General features: G+C 55.6%; 1 non-coding gene across 1 annotated transcript in view; it reads right to left on the bottom strand.

Moving 5' to 3' along the window:
• The window catches only part of LOC144419537 (small subunit ribosomal RNA), a 1,810-nt gene extending 1,384 nt beyond the window's left edge, over positions 1-426 (bottom strand). The window contains exon 1 of the ribosomal RNA XR_013474120.1: positions 1-426. This exon is cut by the window's left edge and continues 1,384 nt beyond it. This is a non-coding gene — a ribosomal RNA (small subunit ribosomal RNA).
• Between the last annotated feature and the right edge of the window lie 6,046 nt (positions 427-6,472).

Here is a 6,472-nt window from a genome sequence, read left to right as displayed (position 1 = left end):
CTGCCTTCCTTGGATGTGGTAGCCGTTTCTCAGGCTCCCTCTCCGGAATCGAACCCTGATTCCCCGTTACCCGTTATCACAAAGGTAGGCACGTAGCGTACCTTCGACAGTTGATAGGGCAGACACTTGAATGATACGTCGTCGGTGCAGAGACCGTACGATCCGCGTGGTTATCCAGAGTCATCAAACGTCACAGGACGAACCCGGTCGGTTTTGATCTGATAAAAGCGCGCCTCCCGAAGTCGGCGCTTAATGCATGTATTAGCTCTAGAATTACCACAGTTATCCACTTCGCTTACGAGACCAAATAAACCAAGACTGATTTAATGAGCCATTCGCAGTTTCGCTTTACGAGAACTCATACTTGCACCTGCATGGCTTAATCTTTGAGACAAGCATATCACTACTGGCAGGATCAACCAGATAGCTGCGACAGCTGCGCTCGGCCCTTGCTGGGCCGCCCGGCGCGTGCTCGTCGCATTCGTTTAAGACCGAGGCGATCGCCTGCGGCCGTACTCAGCTTCGACAGTCGCTGGCCGCGACGTCCACGCTCTCGCCGGCAGTGCCAGGCGGAGCGATTTGCGTCTTTTCTTTGCTCGCCCTCTCTCGGGCTCGATCCATTCAGTTTCGCACAAACAAGAGCTCTGCCGGCCGCCTGCAGCGGTGCCTAAAACCCGGGCATAACAATGCGACCGTTCTGCTAGGCCGACAAGCGCTCAAGCCAGACGCTCGATCGAACGCCCCCTACATATTAGTCGAGACAACGGCTCGCTCATTAGCATCGCGTTTGTACTTTAACTTTTTTCGGCTCTGCTTCTTTCGACGCCGATGCCGGCGACGCAGCACTCTCTCGCCCGCCAGCCACCGAGAGATGTGTGCGCTCCGACCGGCCCCGCACGCCGCTCTTTCTTGGCTCATTCGAGTTTACTGTCTTTTGCTCTAACATGCCTTACCTAGGGTTAGGTTAGTATGCTTGCACTTTTGTACTTTAACTTTTTTCGGCTCTGCTTCTTTCGACGCCGATGCCGGCGACGCAGCACTCTCTCGCCCGCCAGCCACCGAGAGATGTGTTCGCTCCGACCGGCCCCGCACGCCGCTCTTTCTTGGCTCATTCGAGTTTACTGTCTTTCGCTCTAACATGCCTTACCTAGGGTTAGGTTAGTATGCTTGCACGTTTGTACTTTAACTTTTTTCGGCTCGGCTTCTTTCGACGCCGATGCCGGTGACGCAGCACTCTCTCGCCCGCCAGCCACCGAGAGATGTGTGCGCTCCGACCGGCCCCGCACGCCGCTCTTTCTTGGCTCATTCGAGTTTACTGTCTTTCGCTCTAACATGCCTTACCTAGGGTTAGGTTAGTATGCTTGCACGTTGGTACTTTAACTTTTTTCGGCTCTGCTTCTTTCGACGCCGATGCCGGCGACGCAGCACTCTCTCGCCCGCCAGCCACCGAGAGATGTGTGCGCTCCGACCGGCCCCGCACGCCGCTCTTTCTTGGCTCATTCGAAATTACTGTCTTTCGCTCTAACATGCCTTACCTAGGGTTAGGTTAGTATGCTTGCACGTTTGTACTTTAACTTTTTTCGGCTCTGCTTCTTTCGACGCCGATGCCGGCGACGCAGCACTCTCTCGCCCGCCAGCCACCGAGAGATGTGTGCGCTCCGACCGGCCCCGCATGCCGCTCTTTCTTGGCTCATTCGAGTTTACTGTCTTTCGCTCTAACATGCCTTACCTAGGGTTAGGTTAGTATGCTTGCACGTTTGTACTTTAACTTTTTTCGGCTCTGCTTCTTTCGACGCCGATGCCGGCGACGCAGCACTCTCTCGCCCGCCAGCCACCGAGAGATGTGTGCGCTCCGACCGGCCCCGCACGCCGCTCTTTCTTGGCTCATTCGAGTTTACTGTCTTTCGCTCTAACATGCCTTACCTAGGGTTAGGTTAGTATGCTTGCACGTTTGTACTTTAACTTTTTTCGGCTCTGCTTCTTTCGACGCCGATGCCGGCGACGCAGCACTCTCTCGCCCGCCAGCCACCGAGAGATGTGTGCGCTCCGACCGGCCCCGCACGCCGCTCTTTCTTGGCTCATTCGAGTTTACTGTCTTTCGCTCTAACATGCCTTACCTAGGGTTAGGTTAGTATGCTTGCACGTTTGTACTTTAACTTTTTTCGGCTCTGCTTCTTTCGACGCCGATGCCGGCGACGCAGCACTCTCTCGCCCGCCAGCCACCGAGAGATGTGTGCGCTCCGACCGGCCCCGCACGCCGCTCTTTCTTGGCTCATTCGAGTTTACTGTCTTTCGCTCTAACATGCCTTACCTAGGGTTAGGTTAGTATGCTTGCACGTTTGTACTTTAACTTTTTTCGGCTCTGCTTCTTTCGACGCCGATGCCGGCGACGCAGCACTCTTTCGCCCGCCAGCCACCGAGAGATGTGTGCGCTCCGACCGGCCCCGCACGCCGCTCTTTCTTGGCTCATTCGAGTTTACTGTCTTTCGCTCTAACATGCCTTACCTAGGGTTAGGTTAGTATGCTTGCACGTTTGTACTTTAACTTTTTTCGGCTCGGCTTCTTTCGACGCCGATGCCGGCGACGCAGCACTCTCTCGCCCGCCAGCCACCGAGAGATGTGTGCGCTCCGACCGGCCCCGCACGCCGCTCTTTCTTGGCTCATTCGAGTTTACTGTCTTTCGCTCTAACATGCCTTACCTAGGGTTAGGTTAGTATGCTTGCACGTTTGTACTTTAACTTTTTTCGGCTCTGCTTCTTTCGACGCCGATGCCGGCGACGCAGCACTCTCTCGCCCGCCAGCCACCAAGAGATGTGTGCGCTCCGACCGGCCCCGCACGCCGCTCTTTCTTGGCTCATTCGAGTTTACTGTCTTTCGCTCTAACATGCCTTACCTAGGATTAGGTTAGTATGCTTGCACGTTTGTACTTTAACTTTTTTCGGCTCGGCTTCTTTCGACGCCGATGCCGGCGACGCAGCACTCTCTCGCCCGCCAGCCACCGAGAGATGTGTGCGCTCCGACCGGCCCCGCACGCCGCTCTTTCTTGGCTCATTCGAGTTTACTGTCTTTCGCTCTAACATGCCTTACCTAGGGTTAGGTTAGTATGCTTGCACGTTTGTACTTTAACTTTTTTCGGCTCTGCTTCTTTCGACGCCGATGCCGGCGACGCAGCACTCTCTCGCCCGCCAGCCACCGAGAGATGTGTGCGCTCCGACCGGCCCCGCACGCCGCTCTTTCTTGGCTCATTCGAGTTTACTGTCTTTCGCTCTAACATGCCTTACCTAGGGTTAGGTTAGTATGCTTGCACGTTTGTACTTTAACTTTTTTCGGCTCGGCTTCTTTCGACGCCGATGCCGGCGACGCAGCACTCTCTCGCCCGCCAGCCACCGAGAGATGTGTGCGCTCCGACCGGCCCCGCACGCCGCTCTTTCTTGGCTCATTCGAGTTTACTGTCTTTCGCTCTAACATGCCTTACCTAGGGTTAGGTTAGTATGCTTGCACGTTTGTACTTTAAATTTTCGGCTCTGCTTCTTTCGACGCCGATGCCGGCGACGCAGCACTCTCTCGCCCGCCAGCCACCGAGAGATGTGTGCGCTCCGACCGGCCCCGCACGCCGCTCTTTCTTGGCTCATTCGAGTTTACTGTCTTTCGCTCTAACATGCCTTACCTAGGGTTAGGTTAGTATGCTTGCACGTTTGTACTTTAACTTTTTTCGGCTCGGCTTCTTTCGACGCCGATGCCGGCGACGCAGCACTCTCTCGCCCGCCAGCCACCAAGAGATGTGTGCGCTCCGACCGGCCCCGCACGCCGCTCTTTCTTGGCTCATTCGAGTTTACTGTCTTTCGCTCTAACATGCCTTACCTAGGGTTAGGTTAGTATGCTTGCACGTTTGTACTTTAACTTTTTTCGGCTCGGCTTCTTTCGACGCCGATGCCGGCGACGCAGCACTCTCTCGCCCGCCAGCCACCGAGAGATGTGTGCACTCCGACCGGCCCCGCACGCCGCTCTTTCTTGGCTCATTCGAGTTTACTGTCTTTCGCTCTAACATGCCTTACCTAGGGTTAGGTTAGTATGCTTGCACGTTTGTACTTTAACTTTTTTCGGCTCGGCTTCTTTCGACGCCGATGCCGGCGACGCAGCACTCTCTCGCCCGCCAGCCACCGAGAGATGTGTGCGCTCCGACCGGCCCCGCACGCCGCTCTTTCTTGGCTCATTCGAGTTTACTGTCTTTCGCTCTAACATGCCTTACCTAGGGTTAGGTTAGTATGCTAGCACGTTTGTACTTTAACTTTTTTCGGCTTTGCTTCTTTCGACGCCGATGCCGGCGACGCAGCACTCTCTCGCCCGCCAGCCACCGAGAGATGTGTGCGCTCCGACCGGCCCCGCACGCCGCTCTTTCTTGGCTCATTCGAGTTTACTGTCTTTCGCTCTAACATGCCTTACCTAGGGTTAGGTTAGTATGCTTGCACGTTTGTACTTTAACTTTTTTCGGCTCTGCTTCTTTCGACGCCGATGCCGGCGACGCAGCACTCTTTCGCCCGCCAGCCACCGAGAGATGTGTGCGCTCCGACCGGCCCCGCACGCCGCTCTTTCTTGGCTCATTCGAGTTTACTGTCTTTCGCTCTAACATGCCTTACCTAGGGTTAGGTTAGTATGCTTGCACGTTTGTACTTTAACTTTTTTCGGCTCGGCTTCTTTCGACGCCGATGCCGGCGACGCAGCACTCTCTCGCCCGCCAGCCACCGAGAGATGTGTGCGCTCCGACCGGCCCCGCACGCCGCTCTTTCTTGGCTCATTCGAGTTTACTGTCTTTCGCTCTAACATGCCTTACCTAGGGTTAGGTTAGTATGCTTGCACGTTTGTACTTTAACTTTTTTCGGCTCTGCTTCTTTCGACGCCGATGCCGGCGACGCAGCACTCTCTCGCCCGCCAGCCACCGAGAGATGTGTGCGCTCCGACCGGCCCCGCACGCCGCTCTTTCTTGGCTCATTCGAGTTTACTGTCTTTCGCTCTTACATGCCTTACCTAGGGTTAGGTTAGTATGCTTGCACGTTTGTACTTTAACTTTTTTCGGCTCGGCTTCTTTCGACGCCGATGCCGGCGACGCAGCACTCTCTCGCCCGCCAGCCACCGAGAGATGTGTGCGCTCCGACCGGCCCCGCACGCCGCTCTTTCTTGGCTCATTCGAGTTTACTGTCTTTTGCTCTAACATGCCTTACCTAGGGTTAGGTTAGTATGCTTGCACGTTTGTACTTTAACTTTTTTCGGCTCTGCTTCTTTCGACGCCGATGCCGGCGACGCAGCACTCTCTCGCCCGCCAGCCACCGAGAGATGTGTGCGCTCCGACCGGCCCCGCACGCCGCTCTTTCTTGGCTCATTCGAGTTTACTGTCTTTCGCTCTAACATGCCTTACCTAGGGTTAGGTTAGTATGCTTGCACGTTTGTACTTTAACTTTTTTCGGCTCGGCTTCTTTCGACGCCGATGCCGGCGACGCAGCACTCTCTCGCCCGCCAGCCACCGAGAGATGTGTGCGCTCCGACCGGCCCCGCACGCCGCTCTTTCTTGGCTCATTCGAGTTTACTGTCTTTCGCTCTAACATGCCTTACCTAGGGTTAGGTTAGTATGCTTGCACGTTTGTACTTTAACTTTTTTCGGCTCTGCTTCTTTCGACGCCGATGCCGGCGACGCAGCACTCTCTCGCCCGCCAGCCACCGAGAGATGTGTGCGCTCCGACCGGCCCCGCACGCCGCTCTTTCTTGGCTCATTCGAGTTTACTGTCTTTCGCTCTAACATGCCTTACCTAGGGTTAGGTTAGTATGCTTGCACGTTTGTACTTTAACTTTTTTCGGCTCTGCTTCTTTCGACGCCGATGCCGGCGACGCAGCACTCTCTCGCCCGCCAGCCACCGAGAGATGTGTGCGCTCCGACCGGCCCCGCACGCCGCTCTTTCTTGGCTCATTCGAGTTTACTGTCTTTCGCTCTAACATGCCTTACCTAGGGTTAGGTTAGTATGCTTGCACGTTTGTACTTTAACTTTTTTCGGCTCGGCTTCTTTCGACGCCGATGCCGGCGACGCAGCACTCTCTCGCCCGCCAGCCACCGAGAGATGTGTGCGCTCCGACCGGCCCCGCACGCCGCTCTTTCTTGGCTCATTCGAGTTTACTGTCTTTCGCTCTAACATGCCTTACCTAGGGTTAGGTTAGTATGCTTGCACGTTTGTACTTTAACTTTTTTCGGCTCTGCTTCTTTCGACGCCGATGCCGGCGACGCAGCACTCTCTCGCCCGCCAGCCACCGAGAGATGTGTGCGCTCCGACCGGCCCCGCACGCCGCTCTTTCTTGGCTCATTCGAGTTTACTGTCTTTCGCTCTAACATGCCTTACCTAGGGTTAGGTTAGTATGCTTGCACGTTTGTACTTTAACTTTTTTCGGCTCGGCTTCTTTCGACGCCGATGCCGGCGACGCAGCACTC

This window comes from Styela clava, unplaced genomic scaffold, assembly GCF_964204865.1.
Source record: "Styela clava unplaced genomic scaffold, kaStyClav1.hap1.2 HAP1_SCAFFOLD_107, whole genome shotgun sequence".
NCBI lineage: Eukaryota > Metazoa > Chordata > Ascidiacea > Stolidobranchia > Styelidae > Styela > Styela clava.
The sequence above is the reverse complement of the archived record's forward strand: the minus strand, read 5'-3'. Positions and strand labels throughout refer to the sequence as shown.